This window comes from Otolemur garnettii, unplaced genomic scaffold, assembly GCF_000181295.1.
Source record: "Otolemur garnettii isolate 467f Iridium unplaced genomic scaffold, OtoGar3 scaffold00253, whole genome shotgun sequence".
NCBI classification, from domain to species: Eukaryota; Metazoa; Chordata; class Mammalia; order Primates; family Galagidae; genus Otolemur; species Otolemur garnettii.
Window position 1 is genome coordinate 765,694 of NW_003852648.1, and position 14,630 is coordinate 780,323.

Genomic DNA, 14,630 nt, shown 5'->3' on the forward strand with positions numbered 1-14,630 from the left:
TAGGAGACTGGCCTTGTGGGCCTAAAACCTTCTTATTGAATAGCTATAGGAAAAAAAAATGAATGAAAAAAAGAAAAAGAACAAATAAGGATTTTTGAAGTGCCAAATATTTATGTATGATAACTCACACTTTTTAAAGTTTTTGGTTAAAATTTTTTGGGAAGGAAGGAAGGAAGAAAAGAAGGAAAGAATGGAGGGAGAGAAAGATTCAAAGTCTTGTATGCTGTTGTGAGCCCTATGAGTAAAATAATACACAGTAAAACGCTTAAATTATTTTTATATTTTCTTTCATTTAGTCAATATTTAGAATATATCCACTATTTCTTACCACTATTTTATTAATTAATTCTACAGATTTTTTTAAATTTCCTGGTATGTGCCAGGACCTATGCTATAGTCTGAGCTCTCTGGACCACAGTGATATGGAAAAGACTAAGCAATAAAAATAATCTATGGCTGCATTTGGATGCCAGATGTTGGAAGTCACAGCAGCATTGGCCATAGTGTTTTGTTTGTTTGTTTGTTTTTTGACCCAGAAACCACAGATGCTGGAGCTCAAGTTAACCCCATGTTTTCACAAGTGAGTCCCGGTCCTTTTGTGGGCCCCACTGAGCCAGATGTTGACCTGGTGTGGTGAGGAGGATGGTGCTGAGTGGCCTTGGGCCCACCATGCGCCACTAAGAGTGAGCCCAGTGTAGTCGCCGGCGTCCATCAAGTAGCTGACCTGACCCAGCCCAGGGTGTGCTGCTGCCCACTGTGGTGGGGTGCTGGGATGGTCACAGGTGATATGGCAGTGAAGGAACAGAATGTTAAATAACAACAACAACATCTTTTCGATGGTGAAGCCATTCAGAATAATGTTTAACATCAACCTCCTGGAGAACCTGAAGGTGTACATCAGCATTCGGCCTCCCCTGGAGATCTTTATGATCAGTGTGAGTGCCATAGAAATAGTTTTCTTGACCCTGGACTATTTCTTCAAAATCAAGGAGATTAAAGCACCAGAAATGCCAGAGGATTGGAATACTTTTATGCCACAGTTTAGTGAGTTGGACTTCTATGCATTAGAGAATGAAACATTAAAGCATCTCATGAAAGACACTACAACTCCAGAAAGCACAATGAGCAGCAGGCAGGCCAGAGCATCCATGCAGTCCCCCTAGACCCTGGAAGATTCAGGCCCAGTTGACATCTCAGTTGCAATCATTCTAACCTTGTATCCACTAAAACCCTTTGGAGGGTACTCTTGCAATGTCACTCATCTGTACTCAACCATTTTAGGGCAACAGATTGGACTTTCAGGCAGAGAAACCCACAAGATTACCTTTATGACTTAGAGCTCAGATGACTGTGCTCTTCATGGTCCCTGTGAGCAGGTGGTGTTCACAGCCTGTGTGACCCTCACAACCACCTCTGGTGTGTTCCCTTTCACTATACAGCCACCATACTGTGTTCCTGACACAGGACAATGCCATGCTCTGGTACAAGATCTTCATAACTGCCAGAGATGGCCAACACAAAATATGCTCAAGATTACAATCTTTTCTGGTATTATAAGAGGGCCATTGGAAGAGTCTTAAATCTGAAACTTATAGTTATTGTTCCAGATGATGACTGTACATTAATAAATTTACATCTCATGGGCTCAGCACCTGTAGCTCAGTGGCTAGAGTGCCAGCCACATATACTAGGGCTGGCGGGTTCAAACCTAGTCAAGGCATGCCAAGTAACAACAACAACAAAAAAAAAAAAAAAAATGTCTGGGATTGTGGCAGGTGCCTGTAGTCCCAGCTACTTGGGAGCCTGAGGCAAAAGAATCACTTAAGTCCAAGAGTTTGAGGTTGCTATGAGCTGTGATGCCACAGCACTCTACTGAGGATGACATAGTGAGACTCTGTCTCAAAAAAAAAAAAAAAAAAAAAGACTTTACATCTCATGCACACCAGTTACTTCCTCTTTGTAATGGTGATAAGCATGTTTTTCTATGCTGTTATCAAAGACAGACCCAGCAAATTGCGTCTGAGCAATCCTAAATTTTGTCCTGAGAAGATGGCTTTGGCTGAAGCCTAATACCACAGTTCCTTGTTTTCTGAAAAAGACTAAGAGAACCATAATCAATCATTGCAAGCTGAACCCAGCCTGGGTCTGGACACTCTGTGTATACATTATCTTGCAATGTTGGGTTATAGCCAGAGACATTTCAAGTGCCTTGTACATATTTATAAAAATCTATTCAGAAATTGGTCCAATGATGCACGTGCTGTGTACCAGGGGTATAGCCAGAACCCTTCAGCGTCACCTGTGGACACCTGGAGGGATACTTCTGTATAGTGCAAAGAGAATTCATGGATCTTGCTGTAATGAAGCAGGTCATGATATTTTTACCAAGGACATAGGTCCATCTCATTGTTGGTGGATTGAGATTTGGTTTGGTTTTTGTTTCAGCCTGATATGTATAGAATGTTTAAAACAGTCTGCACCTTTGATAGGATATTACATTTTCAAAGCCACCAATCAATTTTGTGGATTTTATGTGTCTATGGCTTAATAATCATAGTAACAACAATAATACCTTTTTCTCCACTTTACTCGCAAGGAAACATACCTATCTAAGTTTTTTTCTTTTTCCTTTTGAAGAAAAAATAAAATAGTCATATTTTAATACTACTCTAGTTAGGAAAGATTTGTGCTTTTATCCTGAGTAAAAAGTAAAATATTTAAAAGTCACCTACATGGTAAAGATCTGAGTTTCATTTTCCACCTGGATGTGAGCAACCTGGTCTTGCTTGAGTTGGCATAAAATGTTCTGTTTTTCTCCTCTTTTTCCCCTTGCTTCTCTTATAAAAGTTAAAGCAGATTCCTCACTCAAAGGGGCTTAAAAATTAAGTAACTGGCTCTCAAGTAGAGTAACAATTAGCTGTTCTAATTTCTGGAATATAGTTGATGGTATAGAAAGAGAGACTGGTGATTTTGGTCTAATAGTCATGAAGGGTTTCTTGTTTTTGTAATAGTGAGTATATTCCTCCTTTTTTTCTTTTTGAATTTATTTTTATGCAACTAACATATCTTCAGAAGGAAAATGGCAATTAGTAGATACATAATGTTATGGCAATGATGCCTATTAAATTTGAAGGGATGAAATTCTGATTGGCCATTCATCAAGGAAAATCATAAACATATAAGCATATTTCTTATAACATTTTGATCATCTAGTTCTGTCCCTTTTTTCTTATAATCCTTCATTTTAAAGAAATTGTGCATTACTTTCCTCAGTTTTTTTGTTACTTGTATTCTTACTATTTTTCTTGATAACTTTTTGCCTTACTAACTTATTGTCACTAATGACTTTTTCCAGGCAATGTTTTGGCAAAAGGGTAATTAAAACCTTGGGCATGCCTGTCAGCACTCCTTTTTCTTAACTCTAGGTCTGTAGTTTGTTCTAAATTAGATTTAGTTCTTGTCATCTGATATACATTGGCCTAACAGCAGTTCTCAACCTGTGGGTTGCGACCCTTTTGTTCCATTTGTAACAATGTGGCAATTGGGAAGGTTTAGAACCATAACATTTTATCCCAGGCATGCTTGAATGGAAAACAATTGTGGGCTTTTATTGAAAAATTTTAAAATAACCTTAGTAACTTGATATGTTTGTATTCCTTTTTTTTCTCTTTTAGTATATTTCAAGCATAGTAATCATACATAGCTTACAGTCTTTTATTTACTTATTTTTTTAATAATATCATTTGCTTACTTGATGCATGGCCAACTTATTAATTTAGTTTTCTCTTTAGAGACTCTGAGATCTTTATGAGACAAGATTCACAAAGAGCTATTTGTGAAAGTGAGTGTGGTAGGGAGGAAATCTGCATTGATCTAATCCTTGGGGTGGAATATAAAAAAATAATCAAAATTGGCTTGGCCTTTAAAAACTTCAATATCCTTTAGCACCATTAGATTTTAGATTAAGCTGCTATTGAATTAATTAAATCTCAAGTGGAGTTTTAGGAATAAATTTATAACTGACAGAGTAATATAAAATGAAAAAAGACAAGTGAAAAAGTTTCACTGGTTTGTTCAATACAGCCTGTGGCTAATAGTAATTACCCTAGTTTTAATTACAGGGCATAGTTGGAATTTGTAGCCAGGGGAAGAAGGACATTGTTAGACATGAGAAAAGGAAGTGCCCAAATAGGCCTGGACAACATGACTTATCCCGATGCCAGGACACACAACACACACTCTACAATCCAGCATCTACCCTTGCAGGTAATTCTCAGATCTTTTAGAAACACAGAGTCAATCTGTGTTGACTTTCTTTTAGAAACACAGAGTCTTCCTGTTTAAAGGAAGGCTGGAGAAGAGAGGTGGTCCTGGGATGTGGATGAAGAGGCTTAGTTCCTGGAGAGAATCTCGGGAAGTCCAGGAGACCTGTTACTATCTGGGCACTAAGAGACCAGGCCTGATCCTCAGCTGTAGCTTGCTGGTAGACTTCAGGATTAAAAGAGTACTTCAGATGGGCCCATTTGCCATTTGGAGTTACCCCACACAGAAGCATTGGCTTGTCCTCGGGCACCTTGGACTAGAGGTCCAACAAAAGGTTAGCAAATTAATCTTTCTAAAAGCAGAGTATGAACGTTTTAACTCAACAACTAAGAAAATGACATGAAGGTTATCTTGACCAGTTTGATGAGAGTATCTCAAAATGTACATGAAAACAGCACACTGTACCCCATGATTGCATTAATGTACACAGTTATGCTATAAGAAATTTAAAAAAAAGAAAAAAAAAAGAAATGGCTGTTTTAGATAATATTATCTCTTTCCTTTTTATTTTTGTCTCTTGCTGTATGACTTGAATCAGCTTTGATTCTCTTTGTAAGTTTTTATTGTCATTAGAAACCTGCCATTTCTGTTGCATTTTCTTTGGTAATATGTAGGGATTTAGAATCCTGTTTTTTCCACCCTCGTGCAGGCACTGTGGGGTTACAAGAGCCAGTGGATCTATTTCCCTTCTCTTGCTGTATGATAGTTAGTAGCTGATCTGTTATGGCATTCACTCCCAGATTAATTTTCTGTGTTTGAAATATGTGCATATGTGCTTTACAGAATAAACCATCTCAATTAAAAAAAGAAGACCTATTACATATATATGTAATATAGCAGGAAAGGACCAAGAAAAGATTTGCCATAATGAAGCCTCCAGGCTACAAGGGAAGAGAAAAATATAGTGAATCATAAAGGAATAACTGATTTATTTCTATTTGTGATAATCACTATAGAACAATAAGTGCAAGCTGGTATATAAACATAGACCCATAAGGTTTAAATCAACATAGAACATTAGGAAACTGCTCTACGATTATGTGAGTACTGGAACATACAGTTTAAAGATGAGGCACACATGAGTGTAATAAGTGGTCCAGGCAGACAGCATGGCATAAATGACAAGAGAAAGCTGAGGAACTGGGGATATGGAGGAAGGAAGTGAGTATGGAGAGAAAGGCAGAGGCACGTCCATGCATGTCATTAAAAGGCCTGTAGGGGTTTTGAATTTGCACTAAGAGAAATGATCAATGACATGATATATTTTCAAATACCATCTATGTGCAGAGAAAAGACTGAAAGTGCAAGAGTTGTTGGGGTCACCATAGGAGCCCACATGGTGGGGAAGTTGCCTTGATTTAGGCTGATGACATATTCCATCTTAGGAAATGCCTCACAGACATACATGGTGCCTGTGTGTAGCCTTTCAGAGACTTGTGATATGTTCAACAGAGCCCCCAACGCAGACTTGAGCTTCAGTAGCAAGTTCACTTTGACTCTCCAGCTCATGTAATTTCCTCTCATCACATTTCTTTGGGTACAACTTTCCTCCTTTTTCCAGTGCTTAAGTTTTTTCTTCCTCCTGGGATTTTTTCCTGTGAGGACTATCCTTAGTTTTTCTGGAATCCATCTGATTCAATGTTGGTTGGAAAAAAAGCGATGCACTAGAACCTGAGACAAGGCAACAAGTGAGTGTGGTAGGGAGGAAATCTGCATTGATCTAATCCTTGGGGTGGAATATCAAAAAATAGTCAAATATCTTAACTTGCAAATGGTCATCTCTGATTAGTCTATTAATTGTGCCTTATATTTAACCAGACTTAGGTTATCTTACTGAAAGCTCTTTATAATGAGTTGAATTTGGTAGATACTGACCTCTGTGTTTGGAGAGAAGATTATTGATCCATATCTAAGAAACTTCCAGAAATTATTCCACATGGATATTTCAATGTAAGGATCTAGAGCTCAGATAAAGGGCCTGGTTAAAAGTTGAAAATTTGGAAGTTTTTGACATATAGATAATATGTAAAAATAGAGAAATGAATAAAACTTTTTTTTAGGAAGAGAGTTCAAATAAAAAAAAGAGAGTGAGAAACAGAGCATGAAAACATTTTAAAACATAAAACTTAAATAAAAGAAGAGAAACCCAGACAAGAAATAAGAAGGGACAATTACAGAGGTGGGGGGGCATTGTGGTGGTGGCTGTATAAGTTCTTCTAAGAGAGAAGAATGTACTGAGAAGAAAGAGGCAGTCCAGATGGAAGATGAACATTATGAGGTTTTCCTCAAACTCAACCCCGAGATTATTGTTGTTCCTGGGAAAGGCAGCATTTTTGGCATGGAGATGGTGTACTTCAGTCTGGTGACAATTGGGGAGATTGTAAGAAAATAGAAGTAATTGTGTGTGCCATCAACTATCCTGAGAAATATAATTTTGACTTGGTGAGAGAAAAATATCAAGTAGGAAAGGTAATTGTATTTTTGTTGATTCTAATCTTTTAGTGTCAGAGTAAATTTAAACACTCTTGGGAAGGGGAAGTTAGTTAGGAAACATCTAAGGAATTGGTGTAGAAAGTGATAATTGGCAGCCTGAGGTTGAACAAGAAAGGATCTAGGGCAAGTGTAGAAACACCATTAAATTGGGAAGTACTTTATTTACTGTAGGAGACAGAAAAGAGGATTATGGCAACCAGACGAGGATTCAAAGTATACAGATGACAGAGATGGCATTTGCACTATTTTTCCTTGAGGACTTAATGTGATTCTGAGACATGGTCAATAGCATTTAGTTACCATAGAGAAAGTAGATGGGGTTTGAAGTGGCAAAGACATTCCACATTCATTTTGAAAAATGGAATTGACAGCTCATGGAGGAGAAAAAGTGGATTGGGGAGCAAAGAAGATGGTTTGGTTACAGTGGATATCATTGAATTAATAGTCTCAGGCTCTACTTACTGAGCTAGCTGGGCACTCTGCTGTCAGTGACACTAGTCTGCCTATACAGGGGGTAAGTGAAACACAGAAGTCCAGAGCAAAAAAATTCAGTTATAGTAGGGTTATTTAAGCTATGTGGATTAATATAAAGTGATACATAAGAGATTTGGTGGCTTAAATTATGAATTTAAGGCATTGTTCAGTTTTGAGTGACAATAAAGCCAAAAGTATGAATATAAGTATGAATATAATTGTGTCACACACACACAATTATATGAGTGAGATAATTGAGTCATGAAAGAAAGTTACATGGTGGAGGGCAAGAATTTGAATAAAAAGAAATTCATGATGCTAGTGTCATTTGTAAGTGGGAGAGATTATGCAGTAGTTAAGGGAATAGTCCAATGAGGGAAGAGTGGGTTGTATACTTCCGTAGCATGAGGCCTAAAAGAATTTTTTGAAAAACAGTGGGGGAATCATATCCTAAATAAAGCATTTTTGCATGCAATATGTCATAACTACAAATTGACCTTGAAATATACAGGGTCAATGAAGTGTTAAGCAATACATGTACCATCAGATAGAGCACTCAGTTTCTGTTCAGGCAAAAAGATGGGGTAAAATTTATAAATAAGTGATGACTGAACCAGAAACTTGAATTCCAAAGGGAGGATTTCTGTGACTGACTCAGGCCTATCAGAGCTTCCAAAGGCCTTTCCTGCAGTGGGGTTATCATTCTTCTCCACATGTGTCAACATAGCATCTGAATATGCTAGATGGACTGTCAGTGTCCCAATATTTGACACAGGAGGACCTAATCTGTTAAAAATTAAATATAATTTGGGCTGGGTGTGGTGGCTCATGTCTGTAATCCTAGCACTTTAGGAGGCTGAGGCGAGTAGATTGCTTGAGCTCTGGAGTTTGAGACCAGCCTGTGCAAGAGTGAGACCCAGTCTCTCAAATATAGCCAAGTGTTGAGGTGGTTGTCTGTAGTCCCTGCTACTTGGGAGGCTGAGGCAAGTGAATCACTCGAGCCCAGGAGTTTGAGGTTGCTGTGAACTATGATGCCACTGCTCTCTACCCAGGTTGATAGTGTAAAACTCTGTCTTAAAAAAAAATTAAACATAATTTGAAGATTAGCTTCTGTTAAAGGGATCATCAGGCCTTTGTTACAGTGTTATATGAACTAAGTTATATGTTCTCTTGCTTATTTATTTTTATTCTTGGTTGTTTAAAAACTAAAAGTATCATCTGTTTTTAAAGAATCACTTTAAAACTTTGAAATGTTTTTTTCAAAGAAAGGGTGAGGAAAATTGCATAGACATTTCTACAAAGTCCATCCCTTCTATTGTGAATAATTCTTGGAACTCTGCATTTTACCACTGGAATCATACAATATATTATTTTTTGCTTATTGTTTAACAAATTGAATTGTATGTTTAACCTGACTATTAAGTGTACAAAATGAAAAATAACACATTCATTATGATGTAAACATCATTTTTTTTTTTTGGTTAAATGTACTATCTTATCAACAACTTAATGATGATAAAAAAAGGAGGGAAGTTGACATTCACTTGCCATGAAAATAGAGGAGACTACTGGTTTTAAGATATGGTGGAAAATAGACATGACTGGCCAGGTGCTGTGGCTCATGTCTGTAATTTTAGCACTCTGGGAGGCCATGGTGGGGGATTGATTGAGCTCAAGAGTTTGAGACCAGCCTGATCAAGAGTGAGACCCCATCTCTACTAAAAATAAAAAAAAAAATTAACTGGCCATGGGGATACACACCTGTAGTTCTAGCTACTGTAGAGACTGAGCCAAGAGCATTGCTTGAGCCCAGGAGTTTTAGGTTGCTGTAAGCTAGGCTGATGACACAGCACTCTACCCAATATGACAGAGTAAGACTCTGTCACACACACACACACACACAAAAAGAAAATAGATTAATATCTCTTTTCAATTTTATCTTCTTAACTACCAAGTATCATTATTTTTATCAGAAAGATCCTTATCTTACTCTGTTATAATCCTTATCTGACTCAGATATATCATAGAAACAATAAATGAAATGTGAACCCAAATTCTCTGTTGGGTTTCTAATATTTTATCCTATGCATACACTTGTTGTTGTTGTTGAGCTAATTGAATATGAAGAATATAATTTAAATTTTATTATCTTTCCCATTTTAAGTTTTTTCTTCAACTGCTAAATCTTTACTTACTGGCTCAATGAATCTGCTCAAATTTGTGTATTTCTTAATGTGAATGTAGTTCATTAGAAACTCTAATAGTGGAAAACTATCTCCCATAAAATCCCTATCCACACACATGTACCAAAAAGAAAACAAAATAAACTATATGAAACTAACCCTTACCTATGTTTTTAGCAATTAATATTTAGTTTCATAACAGGTTATTTGTTGTATATGTCCCTGGAAAACACAAAATTGAAAGTCCATTCACTTCAATGATTCCAGCTAGATCCTGACATGACAGGACATATGTCTTAAACATGTTCTCTCACAGATTAATTGCCTCTAAGTATGTTATATAAGAACAAGGATATGACTCCAGCCTGGTCTTAACTAATGGCCTTACTCTCAATAGGTATAAATGGAGATGAATAACCAATCAGAGGTGTCCAGGAGGGGCAAGGTAACACCCGCCCCATAGCACCCCAAGGTGATCCTGATATAGGGTTCCTCCTATCAAGGCTGGAAAGGAGACCACAATTTTCCTAGGCCTGGGCAATTTCATGAAGGAAACACCCTGACCTTTCCCCGGAGCTAGAGGGACTTCACTCATTCATGGTCAATAATGCTTATTAATGCCAAGTCCTGGCCAAATGTAATTCTCGAGATTTTATACCCTTAGACAAAGAATCCATGGGAAGACTTCTGACTTTGAGTCTTTCCATCTGTTAGAAGCTATGGTGGTTTTTAGTCCTTCTTTACAGAAGCTCTGGTGAATTTTACTCCTTCTGTATTCCTTTTCGTCTAATAAAATCCTATCTTACCAGTGATCTGTGGTGCATGGGTTCATTCTTCAAATCCCTGAGACCAAAGACCTACTGAAGAAAGAAATTTTTATAACAATCCTTTGGGATGACATGTTGTCTTCTAATACATACATCTTGCCAGTGGAGCTGGGCTGGCTAGATTATTCTTTAATTTAGTATCTGTTCATACTCATTCAGTGGTCAAATGACATGTTGTATAATCAGATAGACATTGGTTCTAAGTACCACCCTTCCATATACAGGGAGCATGTCATATCATGTGCCATTTAATCAATGTCACCCTTAAATAACTCAAATATTAAATGATGAAAATAACATCTACCCCATGATAGTTTCCTTGTAAAGTCCTTGGGGGAGTGACCTGTGTCTAGCAGGTAATCAATAGCTGGTGGATTGTTATGGCCAGTGGATATGTTAATAATGCACCCAGACTCACTCCTGAGGCCAAAACACCCTTCTGCTTGAAGCTGGTAATATCAGCTGCTGATGGCTCACAACTGTGTCCTTCTTTAGTACATACACTCAAGTGCAAAGGCTGTTATGTACAAATTTATGCTCTTCCCAGGGGACAACCTATAGCCACTCACTGGATACAAAGACCTGACTTCTTGGCGTGATTTTGGGCAAACCTGAAGGTTTTCTCATGTCCAGCTCTCCCACAGTATTTGTGAAGCCTCAAGTACAACTGCATGATGGATTAGCTTCACCTTCCACTCACACCACCTTCCTCACATGCCTAACAGGGAAAATTCAGTCCTTCAGTCCTCTCATCTTTCTCAGCATCTGTCCTCTAGGGAATCACTGTTGAAACAGAACTTGCCAATGCATGCACCATCTCCTGGGGATCCAAAAAAGGAAGGTGTAGAAGGATGGCTATTGAAACATATAGGATCTCATACAATCAAAATAGTTTTGATATTATAACACTATGAATGCCATCACACTGTTATATTTAAATTTTTTTAGGATAAAAAGTATATATTGTTGATGACAAGAGAGATGCTTTGTGCTAAGAAGACAAATAAATCACATGTGCTGTCATGATGGATTTAAGGTTGAATAGGTCTTGTAGTACATTACACATACCCCCCCAAAAAAAAAATCAGGTATAGACATATTAAAATGATAGGCAATGGAATTCAAAGCAAAATATGAAAATGGATGGAAAAGGTTATCATATTTATTGCTCAAAGCAATGATCCATAAGGGAGTTAAAGAGCAGGGTGGTCTTATTTAACTTACAGCATAACTTAGGGACCCTGGAAGAAGCAGAGTTCTGAGATCCAGCTCTGTAGGGTTCACACTCCTGAGATGTATTCCCGCGCTTGCCCTGGGGGTGGTAGATGCTTCCTATAGGTCCTGTCTCCACAGTACATTCCTTAGTGACCTGCTTTTCCTTCTCAGTTACCTAGCCAATAATTCTTTATACTTTCTTTACCAATATTTTTATTGTAGTAAAACACATAAAATTTAACATCCTCACTATTTTTAAGTACACAGTTTGATGACTTAAATAATAATGAATTTTTGAAATTGAGAGTCATCTTCAAAAAAGATTTATTAAACTAAAGCTTAAAAGCATGCCCAAGGTAAGCATGAACTTTTCTGTAACTTGAGTTCTCTGTCCAGAGATTTGGAAATAACCTATTTAAAGGAGAAAGCTATACAGAAGAGAAAGAAGATGTGGCAAATGACTACATTCTTGGGAAGCTTGAATTATGTTCAGGAAACATTCATTTTACAGAAGATAACTTAAACTTTCAAAAAAGGAATAGGAGGAAAAAGTATCAATTATATAGCTTTCTTCAGAGCAGGCAGAGGAGTGGCTGACTTCATCCATCCTTAAGTCACATCTATGGAAATAAACTGGCAATCAACATCATCAGTATAAAACTTAACACAGGGTAGTTCAAGGGTTTATTTAGGTTGTGGCTCTAAAGTTATAAGTGCCATGTGTGTGTCTTACAGAGGCAATATACTCTGAAAGGTTCAGGGCTAACTAGACAACTCCCTGTGATTGATCTGGGAGGGGAAGCACCTGGAAAGGCAAAGGACCTTTACTTTTACAGGAATCTGGCTTATGCATAAATTGCCACTATTTATTGGCAGTACTTATTTTGAGGCAAGGATGGCAATGCTGTGTCACTCAGTTTTCTGGCTCGGTCTCCCTTCTGGCATTATGAGTTTTGTGGGTTTCAATATTTTATTTTATTTTTCTTATAAATTTAATAGTATTAAATACATTCACAGTGTTGTGCAACTTACCATTAGCACCCATCTCCATAACTCCATTCACTTTGAAAAACTGCAACGCTGTATCCATTAAAAAGTAACTCCACATTATACTTTTGCCCTCCCCTGGCAACCACCACTCTACTTTCTTTCCCATGAGTTTTATTCAGTACCTTGGATAAGTGGAATCTTACAGTGTTTGTCCTTTTGTGACTGGCTCATTACACTTAACATCTGTGAGGTTCATCCATGTTGTTGCATATATCAGAATTTCCTTCCTTTTTAAGATTGAATAATATTCCATTGTATATACCACCTTTGCCTTACCCATTCACCTGTACATTGAAATGAGTTGTTTTAGCTATTGTACCTAACTCTGCCAGGAACATAAGTGTATAAATATCTCTTTGAGATTCTGTTTTTAGTTCCTTCGGGTATGTAACAAGAAGTGAAAAACTTTATACTTCAAAAATATTCTTTATTGTTAGTTCCTTTGTTTAAATAATGGGTTGGGTATCTCTTCTCTGCCAGGACATTATCTTTGATTGCTATGCAAAGCTCACAAAATGTAACCTTAAAAATGATAGAAAATTTCTCTAAAGCAATCACATCAAATAAACAGAATTTGTATCCAACAAGCCAGCTCTATAGTGGGCCTGTGTCAGCTTCTGTTAGCTTGAAATAAAATTGGTAAATTAACAGGAATTTTGGCATTTCTGTCCTTAAATTGCTACTAGTTAAAAATCTACCATGGTAGGAAGCTTTATATTATGAATAGCAGCTGCTATTCCTATGAATTTGTTTTCATAAAAAAGTTGTAAACATTCTTAACAAACCACTACCTCTCTCCCTCAATACAAGTAACTAGATGCTAGAGTAATTAAAGGAATATTCTGCAAAATTTCTCCAGTAAATATCTTACTTTGTCCCTCTTGGCTTCCATACAGATACCCATTTTTTGCCTACCTCTACAGAGGTTCTCAATACTTTGCCATTTGCAGTTGGACATGGCAATTTGTCTAAGTTTTCCACATTTATATTGTTCTTTATTATAAAATTGAAGAACATTTATTGTAAATCTGCAGAACTGTTGCTTTCTACTTTCATTTTTGTTTATAATGAGTTTCACTGCAAGAATCTTTTAAAATTTTTATGTACCTAGTTTTTCATATTTTGTTCTTTATAGTTTCTAGGATTTCATTTTCCTGGTTAGGAAGCAAATTTAAACTATGATTAATATAGGATTTTTTCTCATATTTATTATCTTGTTATTCTCACATTATTCATCAAAGAAGACTTGATTTTTCATTTTCTGGAGATTTTTCAGGTGGACAAGAAGAGACTAGATGACACTTTCAAGCTAGAAGAACACTATCTTATTATATGATTTAACATTAACATAAAGCTACAGTGTGGAGTTGGAATAAATGTGGACACATAAATCAGTGGGACATAATAGCGAGTTTAGAAATAAATAAGAAGTAGACCTACACATATATGGCCTATTAAATCTTAATGATGTCAATGTAATTCAATACAGAAAGGACAGTGTTTTCAACACATGTTATTGGTACAATTTCATGTCCATATTTTTTTTATTCTCCCATGTGTTTATTCCTTTTTAAAAAAGCAACAATTATCCCCCATAAAAACATGAAACTCTATAACAAGTCAAATTTACCGCTAGCTTGGGCTTAATCCATATTATAAAAAAAGAAACTGAGTTCACAACCATTTTCATAGTTAATTCAAAATACTTTATTGACTAAATATAAACTTTAAAGTATATAATTTTATATTTATTTTGTACTTTTAAGAGTACAAAGTCTCCATTAGAAATTATAGGAAAAACATATTTGAGATCTTAGGTTATGGAAACAAACATTTCTTATATAGGCATGTAAATTATGAACCATATTAGAAAAAAAAAGCTCAATTGTAAAAAGTAAGTTTAGTCCTTCAAATGATTCTTCTAAAAACAAGAAAAAAGGATCGATGGGCACTTGGGCTTCTTCCATGACAACAAACTGTGGTATATGTACACCATGGAATACTATGCAGCCATAAAGAAAGATGGAGACTTTACGTCCTTCATGTTCACATGGATGGAGCTGGA

General features: G+C 36.6%; 2 pseudogenes; both read left to right on the plus strand.

Annotated features, from left to right (window-relative positions):
- LOC100943736 overlaps positions 1 to 14,630 on the plus strand; it is a 675,731-nt pseudogene that overhangs the window by 356,626 nt on the left and 304,475 nt on the right.
- On the plus strand, positions 834 to 2,070 carry LOC100944374 (annotated as a pseudogene).